This window comes from Armigeres subalbatus, chromosome 1 (genome assembly GCF_024139115.2).
Source record: "Armigeres subalbatus isolate Guangzhou_Male chromosome 1, GZ_Asu_2, whole genome shotgun sequence".
Taxonomy (NCBI): Eukaryota; Metazoa; Arthropoda; class Insecta; order Diptera; family Culicidae; genus Armigeres; species Armigeres subalbatus.
In genome coordinates this window covers 317,959,956-317,978,423 of record NC_085139.1, presented here as the reverse complement: position 1 = coordinate 317,978,423, position 18,468 = coordinate 317,959,956, and the positions used below count along the sequence as shown (strand labels likewise).

The 18,468-nt window shown below is 41.3% G+C and overlaps 2 protein-coding genes across 2 annotated transcripts in view; both read left to right on the top strand.

Annotated features, from left to right (window-relative positions):
- The window catches only part of LOC134207978 (mitochondrial cardiolipin hydrolase), a 417,308-nt gene extending 401,195 nt beyond the window's left edge, over window positions 1–16,113 (top strand). The window contains exon 4 of the mRNA XM_062684082.1: window positions 15,839–16,113. The gene's annotated coding sequence lies outside the window, so the exon portion shown is untranslated. The remainder of the gene's footprint in view (window positions 1–15,838) is intronic.
- Window positions 15,859–18,468, top strand: part of LOC134207976 (myc protein) — a 107,551-nt gene continuing 104,941 nt past the window's right edge. Inside the window, exon 1 of the mRNA XM_062684078.1 lies at window positions 15,859–15,905. The gene's annotated coding sequence lies outside the window, so the exon portion shown is untranslated. The remainder of the gene's footprint in view (window positions 15,906–18,468) is intronic.

The following is an 18,468-nucleotide window of genomic DNA, read 5'->3' as shown; positions in this document are numbered from 1 at the left end:
TGACCCAGCTTCGTCACGTGCCCCAGCTTAACTCCGCCAGTGATAAGATCGAAATTACAGAATCGGTCGACATATGATCAATCGGGAAAACAGTTTAGAATATTTCCTGTCAACTGATATGGCGAAAAAAAACTACTTCTCGTGTCTAGATTTACAGGAATAGAATATACAATATTCTGTAATATGCAATATTAACTAAAAACAAAATTGTTGTGCGGTCCCAGATTCTACGCAAGCTGGGAACCACTGGATAATAGCTATGCCAAGCATTTTTTAAGTGCATGAATTCCATGATAGGTTCAAATCGGTTAAAATGGAAAATACAAACGTAATCGAGCCGGATGGATTCGCATTTACAATAAAACTTAATAAAGCCATCGGCAATCTGCACGCAGAAGTATGTATAATAAAAGAAATCCACCAGTCGCGTTCGTCGTATTTCGCCCCAGGATTCTCCAGCGTAAATACACATGCAAGATGTCTAGAAGCGGTGCCAGGATTTGTTGCGTGCAAAGGACTAAAAACCATGGAAGAAGCTTCTGGATCACTGTAGGGAGTGGCCGGAACCCGCGGCGAACGTAAGTGAAAACAATAAAATTCGATGTTCGCGCGCGTCTACGACGCCCGATAGCGCTCGCTCGACGAGAATGGCAATGGTTCGGTGACAGAGTCTCAGGAAATGCGACCCCGTTCGTCAGTCAGAGCGGCTGTGGTGGGCTCGGTGTCTGTGACAGCTCATGATTTGAAGAACGAAAGCCAAACGATGGAATCGTCTCGCAACGCCACCGCAGACAGCCAACTGTGTGGTACGGCGAGAGTGGTTACCAAAAACCATATCGCATCGCAGTAACCATTGCTCTGAACCTAGAGATGGCGGCGGTCGGTGGTGCCTCCTCAAGAAGCATAGCTTGCTGTGCCTGGAAATAAGGGATGTACTCCACAACAGTCCGCAACGTTCGCATCCGCCGCGGGATAAGGAAAAAAAAATAAACGATGCGAGGGAAAGTAAAGTGCGCACTGGAAGATGGAAAAATTGCGATAGCATAAAAGGGGTCGGAGTTGAATTGCGGTCGGTGGTCGGGGAGACAAAATCGTGATGTCCTTGAACTTGAGTGTTGAACTTCACAAAACAAAGCGTCTGGAGTAACTCGATAGAAGAGGTGTTTTCCAGTGCTTTGAATTATCCTAATATTTATGATCGGGGTAAACATTATTTTACCACATTGATTTTCGACGAATATTGCAATTCAGAAGATTACTTTCCGGTCTGCTAGACATAGGACTGATAAGAAGCAACAAAGCTAACAAAGAAGATATCAAATTGGTTCAGCTTTGACTTGAGAGGCGGAGGAGTTGTTGATAAGACTTAATTGAAAACTGAGATGGAGCCTTTGAGGGAGCTGCTGTCGCTGTCCGGTCTGGGATGCGGTCCAAAATTGCTTTACCTCTCCGAGACTGACAATGGGCGAAGGTAGCATAGCACCTAGTAGTGTAACGATTGTGTAGTCTGGCAAGTTTCTAGACCGTGTCTTCGTCCCTTCTTTTTAGCTGGTTGTGCCAGCTCAATCTAAGATGGTTATCTTGTTAATCGAATCACGCGCGTTGTAGTCTGGGGGAAGAAATGCAGGTCCAAAGGGTAGAAAAATGGAAAACACTTGTCAAACTGTGGGACAGACTCCATACTTTTTCATGTATCGTCCAGACAGTCAGCGGGCATCAGGATATGGTGTCATCTATAGTACGTGTAGATATGCAATCCTCGAAGGTATTTTCGCCATTCTGTGTTTGACAAGACTGGACAAAATTAGTTGGTTGGAAAAGCTATTAGTGAACAAGAAAATGAGTCTGTCTGGATATTTTGTGGTCAGTATCATTGCATTTCAACGTATACTTGTGGTGTTTATGATATTCGTTGATAAATAGTCCCCATTACACCGCAAAATAATTTCAAATTACAGACCCTTAATGTTCATTAAAATGAAGATAATTCTTGTGCGAAATCCAAAGGGCGCTTCAAACAACTTCAATTCATGCTCATTTAAAGTCAAGATAGCCTAGTGTCTATTTGAGCTTCCGTTTTTCAAGCGGAATAATTTATAACTTTCCGAACAAAAGCTGAATAAATATTCTCAAGCCAACGTTCAGAAAAAGAAAACAATGTGGTACGAGCTGCAATACGGTGAAATGAGCAATTTTTCCCTCCTCCACATTCTGTGCGCAAACAAAAATGTGAAAAATGAGAGCCACAATGACAATGACAATGAACCTGAGGAATGGCCTGGAAGGGTTGAATTCCGCATTTTTTTTTTTGCTCATATTCCGCATCTAGAGTTGAATGGGCACTTCAAATAATGATGATAATAACTCCCTTTCAATATGCTGCGAAAGGGTTTTAACTGTTGTCAAAGCTTTGAGCAAATATATCCAAACGCGGGTCGCCGTGTGCAATGGATGCTGATGTTGCAGCTTTAATGGAATGTCGCCGCAAGAGCCTTGAAAGTAGCATCCAAGTGTCAACTCGCCCGGGGTTCAATTGTGATGATATTTGCGGTGGATCATCCGAGTATGATGTGTTCCTCATTAGAAAAAATCCAACGGATTGGAAAGAATTTTCTCATTAATCCTGCCCTCTGATGATGACGGAACACAATTTGACTCCCGTTTACCGACGAGGGACAATAATTAAAAAAAAAAGACGGCATACTCCGGCCGACTGACTGACTGCCAATCGTCGTCGAAAACGGAAATGACAATGCGTCCGAAAGTTACCCTCATGGATGGAAGAACAGAACACAGGGACCACTGCGCCTTCCTCCCCCCAGGCGGCAGAGTTCAGGCAGACCGGGATGAGGCTGTTGTGCGGCTGCTGGAGAGTACTCATCTTAATTAAAATGAATTTAGAAGGATCCTTCGTCGAATGAATGCGGGAATGCAACGTTCAAGGCAGCACAACGCGGAAGGAGTTTTGAGCAGACAGACAATCGGGTAAGTTGTCATGCTTTCCGGAGGGGGTTTCAAATAGTATTAAATGTTTAATAAAGGCAGGCAGCGGTAGACCAGTGGAAGGGTTTCATTTCAAATCGTTGAACTTGAATATTAAAATCTGTAGATGAAAAGATGAACGATTGCTGGAATAGAATATTTTAAATGGTTGATGGTTGTATGTATATACAACTGATGGAAAACTTAAGACCTCAAAAAGCCTAGTCGATATAGCTTACAAGTAATAAGCAAATTAAACATTAATGGCAATGAAAACCGAAAAATGGAATGCCTTTGGGAAATATTTTAAAGAATCTTATAAAACAAGCAGCCGTCTAATGGTTTTTGTTCACAACTTCAAAAGCAATCATCTGACGAAATTATAAATGTTAGAGCTGTACTAGTGAAAACTGTGCTTGAGAGAAAGAGGGCCCCACCTTAGAGCCCAACCACGTCTTACTTAAGAATAATTTAAAAAAATATTCTAAGTTGTACAGGGAACTAAGACGGGACAAATGGTTACATTCTGATACGAAAATTAATTTAAGCTTTTATTGGAATGTCTTTACTTATCATAAGACGAGTTTGTACAATTCCATTTAATTCCACTACTTTATTGTACATTTGACAGATATGAATTTCGATCTCAACAGTAAGGTCGTCTTCAGTGTCTCGTACTTGACTCGACTTCGTATCTGGGAGAAAGGCTTACGTCAAAACGGATACCAAGGCAGTCTGAACTCCGTCTAGCCAGCATGGGAGCTGGAGAACGAAGTTACTACATTAGGGAAACATCAATGACCTCTGCTGGCTGTTTCAGAAATTGTAAATTTACATTGCAAAAACCTCGACTGGTTATATCCAAAACCGTGCTACACAGGTCAGCTTCAGTCCGTACAGCAATCTGCTGTCATTCAACGATACGATACCGAGCCAGCCTGTTAACTATCTGTTTCGACAAAGATTATCCTCGATCTGCAGTCAATTTTGACGGCTTAGGGATGAACGACAGATGATGGAGACTCCGAGCACCTTGAGGAGTTTCTGCTTTGGGATCGGCTGCTCATTATTTGTTGGGACTAGGGCCGAAGAGACGGTTCCGCTCGTTGCACACGTGGACACTTCTTCCGACCAACTTGATGAAGCCGATCGACGAGTCCCACCGATTAACTGCACTAACCGCTGCTTGGGGTGTGATACGCGTTCGGTCCAATCGCCTCTGGGTTTGTCTTGAAGGTGAAATTTCCAATAAAAATGCAACAGGACCGACAGCAAAGGAAGTCCTGAACAAATGTTAGGATGTTACTAGTTAAACCCCAATATACCTGCTGCTGCACTACTGGGGTTAAAGTGCGGTTAAACGCCTTGGAAATATCCAGAGAACTAGATCGACGTACTTATCTTGTTCTAAGGCGCTTTGGAGTACGTCTCCAGCAAAGTAGGAACTGGTTCCATACCCCGGCGGAAGGCATGTTGGTGGAATCCCAATCTTTCGTAAGCCTCATATTTTACACGCAGCTCTCGGTTAAAGAATTTCTGGGTGACCTTTGATACCCGCGGGAGGAGATGCTGATTTTAAAGCTCCGAATGACGTGACTGATTTGCCATTCGTCCGGTAAAGCTTGACTGGTCCGGACTTGATTTACTAGATTGTGGAATATTATTTTTTGCTGTAGGGGGGCCTAGCAAGTTCGATAAGACGCGAAAGTTAGGGCCCTAGTGGCTATAAGCCTTTGAAAATCGGTCGGGTAGCCACTTACCGATACCACATTCGGCGGATCAAAAATAGTACCGTCGTGCCGATAGATATGGATACCTCTGCTTCCTTTTGGCTTCATGAAGTTTTTATTTGTAGTTTTCCAATGCACTTACTCTTCTCGGGTGCCCAGTGCATCCCAAGTAACAATTTCGAGGCTTAACGGATTTGTTAAAGTAGTTTAACGGTTTTATCGCTACCTTTTTCAATGCTGCAAGATAAGCTTTATTTGAAGACTTTCAGCTATCTTCAAAACCGTAATAAAACGCTCAATAAATCCACATATGTCAAATGCCTCATGAGCTTATTAGTAGTCTAATGATTATTTTGAGGACACCAATAAATCCAGTTTTTAAAACTATCATAAAGACGAATATATCTTGTCTTATGTATAACTGTGACTTGTCTTATGTATAACTTAAATAAAACCTAGTAGTCTTCAATAGGTTTATAATGGCATCGTACAAGAACATAATGTTTATGTTGATTGTCATGGACCATTAGAATGGCTAAAACAAATGTTTTTATCGTAATGTTTCTTGCTACGAATATGAACTAAATAACCACAAAATTCCCCATTGATCATTCGTATACAACTTTCGTATAATATTGTTGTTTATCTTCTTCTTTTCTTAATCTTCTACTTCTATCTTTATATATAAAAATGAGTTTGCGTTCTTTTAAGGCAATATAACTCCCGAACGGGTAGACCAATTTGTACGGTTTTCTCACTAATCGATTTGCCTTGGGATCCGCAGTGTCTATAAACTCTATATATAGCGGAAAATATTACTGGAAAAGTCGGATAATTCTAAAAATACAGCGTCAGGTCAGGTGTGTTATTGGGAAAAGAGTCATAATTGCACTGATATCGCCGCGGCGCTACAATGAATCCAATTATTGCCAGTTTGAACGCACAAATACAAACCCGAACTAGTCTCTAGTCTCTATATAGTCAACTAGTCTCTATATATGAAAATGATTTTACATTTCCTTTAAGTCAGCTTACAAGAGGCTGATTATTTTTGCCTTTCTCGTACAACAAAGTTGTACCGAAAGGCTATAGGACTACTCCAAAAAACAGCTTTTGATAGAAGGCCCGGAGGCCCATAGTGTTATATACCAATCGACTCAGTTCGACGAATCGAGGTGATGTCTGTATGTGCGTATGTATGTGTGTGTATGTGTGTACACATTTTGTAGACACACTTTTTGGAACTTAGCATCATCCGATTTTCTCGCAACAAGTTGCATTCGACGGAGAATGCGGTCCTATTGTTTGCTATTGAAAATTGGCCCGATCGGACATTGCATTTCGGTATTATTGAAAAATAATTGTTTTTTATCAAGGGCCTCCCCTTGGAAAAAAAAAATATAAAAGGCCGGACTCGATTATCCGGAGGCTCGATTAACCGGAGGCTCGATTATCCGGGGCTCGATTAACCGGAGAAAATGGCTCGATTATCCGGAGTAATATTTTTACAAAAATAGAAATATTATCTTTTTGTATCCGTAACGTATCCAATATGTGCAAGACACCTAGTAATGATAGTAACTTTCTCGCTTTCCTAAGGGAGCATCCATAAATTACGTAACGCTCAAAAGGGGGAGGGCGTGGATGCCCGAAGTGTGACAATCCATACAAAAATTTGCAGTGATTCATTCAACAAGTGTGACATAGGGAGGAGGGGGGGTTGAAAATGGCCAATTTAATGGATCTTCCCTAAGATACTGTTCACAAATTACGTAACGCTTTAGGGGAAATAAGGAAGTCAGACCAAGCGTTACGATCAGTACAAAAAAATAAACCTTCCATAAGTTACGAGAGGCAGGGTGGGGTATCGACATTATCAAATTCAGCGTTACGGATTTTGTGAAAGAACCCTAAGGGAATGGAAATCAAGAACATTTATAATTGACCATTTTATGAATTTCAATTCAAAGCACCGATATTTTTTTAAGCATTCGTATGTACATTCTGAGTACAGCATTGACATTGTGATTCATGCCACCAAATGGTCCTTCGGAATATCCGGAATGGATTCATTCACAAATAACGTAACGCTAAATTTGAAGATTTTAGACCTCTATCTTCCCCCTCGTAACGCTTTTTATATGGAATGTTTAATTGGTTTGTATGAATCGTAACGCACGGCCTGACCCCCTCCCTCTCCTTCCAGCGTTACGTAATTTGTGAATAGCTTCAATATTTATATGAAAAAAATAATTATTTTACCAACGGTGGTCTATGTATGGATTAAAACACCAAATCTATATTCATAGTAACAACAAATGGCGCTGAAAAATCCTTGTGTTTTGGGAACATCCGTAAATTACGTAACGTTTACAGGGGGAGGGAGGTTTCCTGAAGTGTGATAATCCATACATTTTTTTAGATTCCTTATAAAAAAAATGACATAGGAAGGAGAGGGGATTGAAAATGGCCAATTTTGCATTACGTAATTAGTGGATCTTACCTAATGATGAAATGAATATTCTCATTTTCAAAAGAATCACTCGGTGGCCAAGGTGATCCATACATAATGTCATGCTCAGAATGTCGGGCAATAAACCGGTGAAAATGGTTCCTGATAGGGATCCACAGGTGACAAGAAGGCGAGGTGCGCAGAGAGCAAGGTGGATCGATTAGAGGTCCCTCCGTGGACTACAAAGTTGGCGACGTGCAATTACAGACCGAGCTGAATGTAGATGAATTTTATGTATTGCAGAGGCCTTAGTTTGAATAAATCAAATGAAATAAATTTCGATGTTAGAACGTCAAATGGTGCTATGCGATGAAATTTATTATTTTTTGTTTTATTTCATGGATGTTCTGGGATTTTCGGAAGGCCACGACATGTATAAGCTACAACATCAAGTGCATCTGAAAAATCTTGGTGCTTAACGATAAAATTTAGAAGTTTTCATTTTTTAGGATCCTCCAGATTTCCCGGGAGACCACACGGTGGTTAGAGGTGTGCGCCGTCGCCGCCGACGGTTTATCCCAGAGTATTTCTCATGAAAAAAGCAATTTTTCTTGAAAATTCCATACATTTGGCTGAAAAGTCACTAATCGAATAGATCATTTAGCCAAAAAGGCCTAGATGGTCGTTTAGCATAAAAGGGCCATTTGGCCGAAATGAACATATGGCCGAAAGTGTTTGCCCGAGTTGCCGAAAAAAATCGTTTGACCGAAAATGCTGCTTGGTCGGACAAGGTGACATAAGGTCGAAAACGGTTGTGCCAAAAATGTCATTTGGCTGAAAGCGACATACGGGTGAAGACCATTCGGCCGAACTGATAATTTGACCGAAAAAGACGTTTACTCCGACAGCTCATTTGTTCAAAAATGGCGTTTGGCCGAACGGGTCGACGTTTTTCGCCATATAATTCGATCAGCCGAATAACATTTTCGGTCGAATTGCCTTTTCTGCTAAACTACTGTTTCGGTCAAATGGAATTTTCGACGACAAGGCCTATTCGACCAAATGACCTATTAGAGCATATGGCTTTTTCAGCCAAATGACTAATTTGGTCGTACCGTCAAACCGTTTTCCCCATAATAACCGTATCGAACAAATACAACCGAACAACCCTACGTCTGTTGAAAATTTTCTCGTAGAATTTCCGACAAAATCCAATTGAAATTCCGTTGGAAACAGTTTTTGTGAAACTTAAAACAAATCCCAAGGAAATTCTGTTTAGTGGAAACTCCGGAAAATTCTCGACGAGAATAGAAATCGAAGCGTGCATGCCCAGTGGCATAGGCAAACATCTAAACAATTTCCCGTGAAAATTTCAAAGAAATTCCGGTGAAAACTTTAGAGCATTTCCTGTTGAAAATTCGGAAATCTTGGAAGAATCTCCTAGTACACTTCATTAGATTTTTCCGGCGAAATAAAAAGTTTCTCCCGTTAATGTCTTAAAAATATCCTTAAAAAAACTTATCGTTACGAACGTAATAAATAAATCGCCAAGCCTTCGCCGACCAAAATTATAACGAACGCCGCCGTGAAATATGTTTCAACACTCCGGATAATCGAGTCCAGCCTGTAATCGGGTTCATGATTGACCCCTTAGGTGATGATCTGTAACGGAAAGTAAAATTTGGAGATTTCCGGAGTCCAGAATGACTGGTCCGATATGGGTCGTTCAGTACTTGTTTTGCTCGTCTTCGAGCGAGGAATAGGCTCGGTGTAAAAATGTGCCTACAAAGTCAGGATTGATCGGTATCGTATAATTGTTTTAAAAAAGAAAGATTTTGAGGTAGGACTACATGCAATTTATGAGAGGTCTGCATTTATAGTTCTCCGAGAGAAACGTGAAGGCACATAGGCATTGAGCATGAACATGATGACCGTGTATTTTGTAGTTGCTGGATGGATGAAAGCATGGGATTTGCTCTCCAACCTCAATGTGCACAGTCCGAGAGCTCTAGTATTTTTGGATGGTCGATAACGGCGCTGGCCACGTCCTCACGGTCATCGGGGATGGGAAGGAATTGATGATGCAGTCACTCGCCCACTGCAAGCCGAGAACACCTCTGCACTCGCCACGAGTTCCTGCGGATTTTTATTGGAATCTGGGGGTTGGGTTTTATGGCAGAGGGTCGTCTTGGTTAACGGGTTGCCAATTTGATAATAGTAATGAAAGGATGGTATATTCTTATTGGATGTCGAAACGAGCTTTTTCGCTCATTTTGTATTCTAACAGTTGCCAACTATAACTGATCAAGTTGTAGATAGGGATAGAAGATGGAAACGGTATGAAAACCCATGTTAAGTTCTAGCGATTGCTAGAACATGAAAAATATATGAAAGATACAAAGTAGGAGAAATGGAACGAGTTTGGGATTAAACCCACGACCTCCTGCGTATGGAGCAGAAGCGGTAGCCATATGACCACCAAGCCCGTTAGCAAATGTTATCGTTCAAGCATGGGGGAGCGAAAAAGTCAAAATTTGAATTACTCTAAGCTCATGCTCAAACCAGTGACATAGGCAATCAAATGAATTATCTTGTATATAACCCTTCTGATTTTTTTAATTGGATTAACGAGAACAAAAATGACTTCCCTGTAAGCGGGAGCCCCATGGCCCCCGCGGCCACCACCAGGGGCGGTTCGATGTTCCAACGCATGAAAAACTGCTGAATACTAACCAAAGTTTTCGGGGATAGATTCTGGCGGTTGCAGTGACCTCATACCGCTTCAATGGGCTGATCCAGATGACACCAGGGACGATCGTTGAGTTGGCCAAACTCCGAATGACGCTGGAGAATGCTAAACCAGTGAGGGGTTCGGTTACTCGACCTAGGTTCCATTTCATCGTCCAGCGTATCAGGTATCAGGTATCAGAACGTCGGCTCAGGAGGCACGTTCCCCTCAATTTGGGAGATTTGTGCCATCGCCTTCACTGGCCTTTCTCATCATTTACCTGACGGAAAAGGAAGTAAAAGGGGAGAGGAAGAGGAAGTGAAGTTGGAAAGGAGAATGGAACCATTTATAGGAAAGCCAATTATATAAACTCACACGCATTCATCTAGGGACTAAAGAGAGGTAACAAAAACACAGAGGATGTAACAATGGACGAACGTCAAGAACGAAACACAGAGTATACTGTGGAACACGCATAATGTGAATCCATATAGGTAACATACACAAAGTACATTGTAAAAAAAAACGCAGAATGCGAATCCATATAGGTGACAATTTGTTGAAAACTAAGTAAAACACATATTCATAACCCCACTCTTATTTAACCTCACGTTGAGATTGAACAAGAGTAACCGAAGCCGAACGTCAAGGACGAGACACAGAATACACTGTGAAAAACGCATAATGCGAATCCATATAGGTAACATACACTAAGTACATTGTGAAAAACGCATAATGCGAATCCATATAGGTGACAATTTGTTGAAAACTAAGTAAAACACATATCCATAACCCCACTCTTATTTAACCTCACGATGAAGTTGAATAAGAGTAGCCGATTATCTCGGAGAAGTAAAAAGTCAACTACGCCATAGCTCCGGTTAGCGCAGCGAGGGCTAAAATACTGTGAAGGGGGCCCTGGTGCTTCACAGGCTCCGTTTGCGGTTAGGTTCTTATTAGACCCCCCTCAATGAGGCCGAACAGCCACAAAAGCTGGAAGCTGAGGCCTCATGGCCTCCGCGGCTGCCACCAGGGGCGGTTCGATGTTCCAACGGCTGAAGAACTGCTGCATACTGACCAAAGTTTTCGGGGATAGATTCTGGCGGTTGTGGTGAGCTCATACCGCTTCAATGGGCTGATCCAGATGAAACCAGGGACGATCGTCGAGTTGGCCAAACTCCGATTGACGCTGGATAATGCTAAACCAGTGAGGGGTTCGGTTACTCGACCTAGGTTCCATTTCAGCGGCGGAAGCCATTGTTCCAACAGTTATGTTGTCTCGTCGCCTTGTCCACTTCGTCCGATTGTGCAGATCGGAAAGGTACAGTGTGGTCCACTTCTTCCAGATTTTCTGACTATACGCTTGGGTTCGCTGCCAGACGGAAAGACGGTTTGTTGGAATATTTTCCCAACAAGATTCAACGATAGCTGTCAACGGACGTTGTACCAGAAAGTGTTCTGGAGTAAAGGCTTCGAAGTCTCCAGGATCATTACTGATTGGAGTAAGCGGTCTAGAGTTCAACATTGCCTCGATCTGAGTGAGAACTGTCTGTATCTCGTCGTACTGCAACGTTTACGTTCCGATAACCTTTTTGAAAGTGGTCATGAAGCTCTTCACGGCGCTTCCCAGAGACTTCGGTGGTTTGGAGACCTTGTTGGGCTGAATTTGAATTCAATACCCTCAGCTGCGGCATTGCATGCCACAGCGTTCTGAAATTGCTCCTGCTCGAAAAGATTTAACAGTCGTCGAAGTTCATGCTTGGCCCCGACGAAGTTCTTAGCATTGTCGCACATTATCAAGGCCGGACGGCCTCGACGAGCAGAGAAACGTTTAAGTGCCGCCAGGAATACCTCCGTGGTGAGATCTGCGACAAGCTCGACGTGGATTGCCTTCACAATGAGGCACACAAATACAGCAACGAAGCATTTCACGGGAGGACTACGAAGCTTCGGGTAGGACACCAAGAAAGGTCCAAAATAGTCCACACCAAGCTTCTGGAATGGCGGAGCGGGGTTCACCCTTACCGACGGGAGTCATTAATTGCACATGGCATCTGGGTTTGATACGGGAGCAGGTGACGCATTCATGCAAGTCCTTCCGTACAAGTTTACGTTTGTTCGGGATCCAGAAGTTTCGTTCTAGACGCAACCAAACGGGTCCGTTAAACCAAAGTGATTGATACTCCAATTGAGCGGCTGATATGCTACGCTAAAGAACATCTGGGTTTTCGATTCCTGCGACATGATTGCATAAACCACCTTTTGTCAGGTGCTGGATCTCGGACACCCTGTTCGCGACAAAGGTTTGCCATCGCGATGGAGTCGCAATCCAAAATTTAACAATTTTGGAATCAGTCCAGAAAAACGACGGAATTTTCAATTCGGTAGCTTAGAGAAAGATGACTGAGGTGCAGTGCGGACGAAAGTTCGAGACGGGGCGTTGATAGCTTGCGTTTTTTCTTCTTCAAGTCCTCCAGTGGCGCCACTCTGGACTCCGACATCATTAACTGAACACGGACAGAACCATCAGAAGTGGTACATCGTAGGTACAAACAAGCACCGTATGCGTTATCTGAAGCGTCGCAGAAGCCTCGACTGAGAAACAGGCCTTATTGTAGTTGACCCATCGCGGAATGCTGATGGGTTCCAAAGCACCAAGGTTCCTGCGATACTCCAACCAAAATGCTTGAAGGTTTTCAGGAAGGAAATCGTCCCAACTGACGTTTAGTTTCCACAACGTTTGGATGAAAATCTTGGCTTCGACGATTACGGATCCAATCAAACCCAAATCAAACCCAAATAATCTGGATACATTGGAAACAACATTCTTCTTCGTCACCCCTGTTATCGTACTCCATTTTGGAACAGTGAAACTGAAATCATCGGCGGAAGGACACCAGACTAGGCTTAGTTTTTTGGCGGTAGCGGTTGGCGGTGGAGAATCCATCTCGAATACTTCTCGATTGTCGCGAAGATGCGACTGCAGTTCGGTTAGGACTTCTTCACAGTTTGAGTTCCATTTACGTAACGAGAATCCAGCTGAGTCTGTCAGGCTAACCATTTCTGTGACTAGCTTCTTGCCTTCCTCTGGACTGTCGACGCCCGTGATCAGAAACTGTGCTGCTACTGGATATGTGGATTCTCCATCTCCTGCTAGTTGAACTAGACAACGAGTGGCGAGAAAAGGAGCCGATACGGTGCCGTATGTAACGACAAAACTCAGATGTAACGAAGCAATACTGCGAGCAAGAATCTAGCAGTGCTCTGGCCAGCATCGACAGCCCGTTATCATCACAAATCCGCACGATGGCGGTAGAAAGAAGAACTTGTGTAGGTCTTGTTGTGTCTGTGGCTGACTGTGGGTTTGTGTTTTGCGAAAGTGTTTGGACTACTGATAGTAAAGTGGAGTGTTTGTTGGGGTTTGTGGTGTGTGCTGTCTGGTTAGTTGGTGTTTCCGGCTGTGCTGTGGTTGGCGTTCACTTGGGGTCTTGTTGTCGTCTGTGGATCGGAGGATTTGTGTTTAGCACTGTTTGCTTCCGTGTGAAGCAGAGTATGGTGTTTTCTTCCACATTGACGGCAAACTCGCTTGCTATAATCCCTGGCTAAGTGACCAGAAGACAAACAATTCATGCACAGACCGTTCTTCCTCACTGCATCGTATCGTTCTGGTATCTTCAGCTTCTGGAATCGCTTTCATAAGAATACAGGATGAACCGATGAACAGAAGCAACACCGACCGGTAGCGATCGTAGGATGGCTGACGGTTATCTTCGGTTCGACGGAGGTGGCTTTGTTCGGTTCAACTGACTGGAGAACAGCGTCCTACTCCTCGTCGACTTCATCCAGAACTACCTCAATTTTTTCGTGCACTTGATTAAATTCTTTGAATGAACTTTCTAACAGCTGCAAACGAACTCCCACCTCATCTTTGTCGCGTTGTTCATCATATTCGCGCACAAACGAAGCCACTGAGTCTAAACTGTTCCGCATGCGCTTTTCTCGGGAAAATTGACCAACGAATGAAAGAACCTTCCAGATTCCAGCGAAAAACAAGACCAACTTTCTATCGAGAAACCACAGGGACCAATCGGGATTGGAATGGAATCACATTTGGGATTAGAATTGAATCGGATTTGGAATTCGAATGGAATCATATTTGGGATTCGAATAGAATCACATTTGGTCGGGGTTCTGCCAAATTTCACCAAGCACTATCAAAAAATGATTAATTTTTCAGCCCAAATTTTTGTTTAGCCAAAAATAATTGATCACATGTACGCAAAAATTAATATGAAATAATTTCCGTTTTCCTTTTACGAACAAAATATCACAGGTCGGTTAAAAAGACACGTGGTGCGGTTTGGCAGAATCCCCACCATTTGAGAGTCGAATGAAAGTAGAATAAAATAACATTCAGGATTCTTTCTTTATTAAGAAGACTTTCAGCCCTAGGCTGGCTCGTCTCCAGCATTCAGGATTCGAATGAAATCACTTTCAGAATTCGAATGGGATCATATTTGAGATTCGAATGGAATCCCGTTTGGGATTCGAATACATTCCCATTTCGATTCGAATGAAATCATATTTTTAAGTCGAATACATGTAGAATTCGAATGGAATCACGTTTAATCATATTCCTAATTAGGATTGAATCGCATTTGGGATTAGCATTTGAGCAATTGGATACTAATTTAGTAGTGATGCTTAAATACAACAACTGCAATGTCAATTCTTATATTTGAACATAAAAATCTTATCTATGGGGATCCATTGATATGTATGACAAATGACCCTTCCTCTTTATGTTACCAACGCCGTGTTTGTCCTAAAGTTCGACTTTCCAAACGTGTATGTAAGTAAGTACAGATTTCCTTTGATAAACATTCTGGCTTAGCTCTATCTAGTAAAAACAACGGTTGACTCATGTGATACATCGCGCCTTTAAAGTTCTGAATGTATTACGAAGCAAAAACTAATGGAATTTGTTACATTCGTTGTATCGAACCTTACTATATAAACAAGCGATAAGGGCTATGACGTGATGCAGCTTTTAAAGGTCGGCAAAAAGAAAATTGACCAGAGGTTGGGGTTTTAATCGCCTTTCCAGCGAATCGTAGCAACCGTTGCCATGAACACCGTTCGTGACGTAAAGCTGAGCAGCAATCAAAGGATTTCAACCAAGATGAATACATCACTAGGTGTTCCAATCTGTCAAATTCACTATTTAGCCATCTTGGATTTTGGTATGGGAGAGCCAGCGGGCTTGTTGTCGTTTAGCACTGAAAATGAATTTTTCACCCCCGCCTTCTTCTCTTCCATAAACTTGGCAGATTGGAGCACCTAATAGTGTATTCATCTTGATTTCAACTACGCGCTATCGCTGAGTATTGACTATCGAATGAATTAAGATTGTGGAAGAGTATTCTATTTTAACATAAACATTATAAGACAAAAACGCATAAAGAAAAACCCAGTTATATCCTAAATAACATTAACCTGGAGCGGTTCTCATTAATGAAAAAATAAAGCATTTGAAGTAATTTATTTGTCTGTAAAGATTTGTTAGACCTACAACTGGTGTTAAAGATGTCGGTTGTACATTTTTATTGCTTTTATTATTCCACGAATAGACGATTCGTAAGAATTACAGTAATGTAATTAAAAGTTTGGCGAAATCTTCTATCGCATTTCTAATTCTTGGCTAATTCTTTGAATTCTAAGGGCTTAACTCATTTTGAGAAACTCATTTGGAGAAAAGACAATAAGACATCGATCAAAAAATATTCGATATCTGTCAAAAGTATGCTTGCTCTGCGATCATAGTTATTCGATAATTATTGAACTGTCAAAATTAAATTTAATTTGAGTTTAATTCTCCAAATGAAACAGACCCTAAATAGTTATTTCGATTTCCCTAATAGTGTTTTTTATCTCTCTTCGTTACAGATGATTCGATACCGGAAAGGATTCAGAATGACGAAGGCAGCGAAGGGCTTCCGATTCGACTGCCGAGGTGAGACACCACATCTTTGGCAAATTATAAGATAGTTGTGTCCGTCACGTATTGACCAAATTCTCAGACCATAGAGCATTTATTTACTTTGTAAAAGTATAGTTAAACTTGTCACTCAGTGAACTTAATTTTAATTGTGGCGAACCCTGTAGACGAAGGTATCATTGAACTCATCAAATAAAAAAAAACATCTTCCATTATCGCAGAATCGGGCTTTTCATATTTTTCAAAATCTCGCAATATCCCACCATCCGTTCGTTCTTAGTTGCTTTCATAACCCGCAAACATTTCCCACTTGTGCCTCGAGACCGTTGGCGTTGGTGTTCCTGTCGTCGGTTTTATAGTTCTACCTGTGATGATCCGTTTATGACAGTTGCGGCTCGTTTTGCTCGTTCGAGTTCCTATAATAGCAAGCATCAAACAACACCTCCAACGACGCTTTTCAGGGGGTGTATTCGGAAATTAGTTGCAGTTGTCACTTTCTCCATTCTCTTCGGAGTTGGCTGTTTTCTTCGTCAGAGTCGTTTTCACAACTCCTATTATAGAAATGTGTTTATTACTGGTAAGCAATTTAGTCACGGCGTTTTGGAGAATAGGGTGCTACGGAATTTATTGGATATTTATGTCAACACTTATTTTGTAAGTAGGAGAAAAAAGTCAACATTGTTGTGATGTTTCTTTGCCTGGGAATAAAAGGTCTTTCTTCTGTTGACACGATATACATTCTAATGTTTTGATTGCTTATTCACATGTCAAATTTTATATCTATTTAATTAGTTACAGTGTCATCTAAAAATGACCAGAAATCATCAACTGACTACCTCGCATATCAGAACCGTTATTTTAGAAACACCCTACTGTTGTCAAATACTGGTTCTTATGATTAGTGTGAATTATTTAGCAAAGGATAATAGAAGAGGCAGTTCGCCCTTATTATGGTTATTCTTAATCTGTTTCTTTACCTGTTTAAGGTAGAGAAAAGGTGAAGAAAGCTAAAAGAAACGGCCATAAATACATTTGGATAAGTGCAAATAACTTTTCTTCAGCCGAATGAAAAAAATCAGCATCTTTATCGCACTGGACAAGTGAAACCTTTTAAGGTGCATTTCTTTCACTTAGATTTAGTTTCTTGAAATTTGAATTCTATACTGTTTTATTATGGGACACATGTTTCTAACGTCCACAGCCAGGGTAGGGAATGGAGCCAGGGTAGGAACGCACGGAATAATTCCAGTGATACTTCAAAACGGCGAAGCAGTGCTGATTCCGCTGTTAATTGAGATTTTTAAGGGAAGTTTAAGACTTAACCATATTTCATCTTCATAGAGACAAGTAAATGCTATCTTTATATCAAAAATGGGAGAGCGAGATGAGACGCATCCTTAATCATATCATTCAGGCCCATTTAGTCTTTCATCAGTTCTGTTGAAAACTATGGAAAATATGTTGAGTGGTTTTATCAACTCAAACTACATTACACCCACCTTCTACGTTTCAGTTTCATATTCTTTATTATGTCAACGAAAAAATATGCAGATGATGTTCTTATAGCAAAACATGCGTCTTGAAAAGCCCCAAAACTCTTCAGTAGGCGACATTCGAGAAAAATTTAAAAAAAATAAATCTATAGCTTTAAACTTTTTATTCGTTTCGTCTTTATCGCGTCTTTATCCTGGATTTCAGCTCATGGCTCCGATGTTCATTCCATCAAAAACAAAGGAATGGAAATGTATCTGTTTTGTTGGTGCCGTATTTATTTGTTCCGCGATGAAATGAATATATGTTCAGTGGTATGGAGATAGGAACAGTTACCCTACAAATTTGTTCTGGATACTTGGGCTCTTGTTATAGAGTTATCGAAAAATAGGGTGGTCTATTTTATAAAAACGTGTTTTTTTTTATTTTTGGGAATATTGACATAAAACGTTTTACAAAATTGTAGCGCAGCTTATTTCAAACCATTTTGCTATATAAAATTTTTCTGTAGCTCTTAAGCTCACTGATTAAGCGCAATTTTGCTTACTAGGATTTGGGGGTCCCTCAAACTCAAAACAAAAACTCAAACAATTTGAAGTTGTTCAAGTCAGGAGGTCAACGAATCACTTGAGTATTTCACAAAATTTTCAATATGGGTTAGTGATGAATATGAATGGAGGCTGGATGAAACCTGTGGAGAACCATGATATTCCTTGAAACATATGTCAGCTATCACGTATGGATTGGGAAGTCGGAGGTCCCACTGTTCGTGACGATTCTATAAAATTCTATACAGATGGCTCAAAAATTGGAACAAAAGCAGGAATCTCCAGTCCTGAGATAGGGATCCCAGTGGCAATGGGAAACTATTCAATGGTGTTCCAAGCCAAGATTTTTGCTGTGATGAAATGTGCTAATAATGTCTGTGCAGAGAGTGAATATAGATATGCAAATATTTGTATTCTTACAGATAGTTAAACGGCACTCAAAGCATTGAGTAGTAAATGTACATCAAAACTTGTCCGTGAATGCAATCTTTCATTGCGAAAGGGGTGCCAAGAAAACTCCCTAATTCTGTACTGTGTTC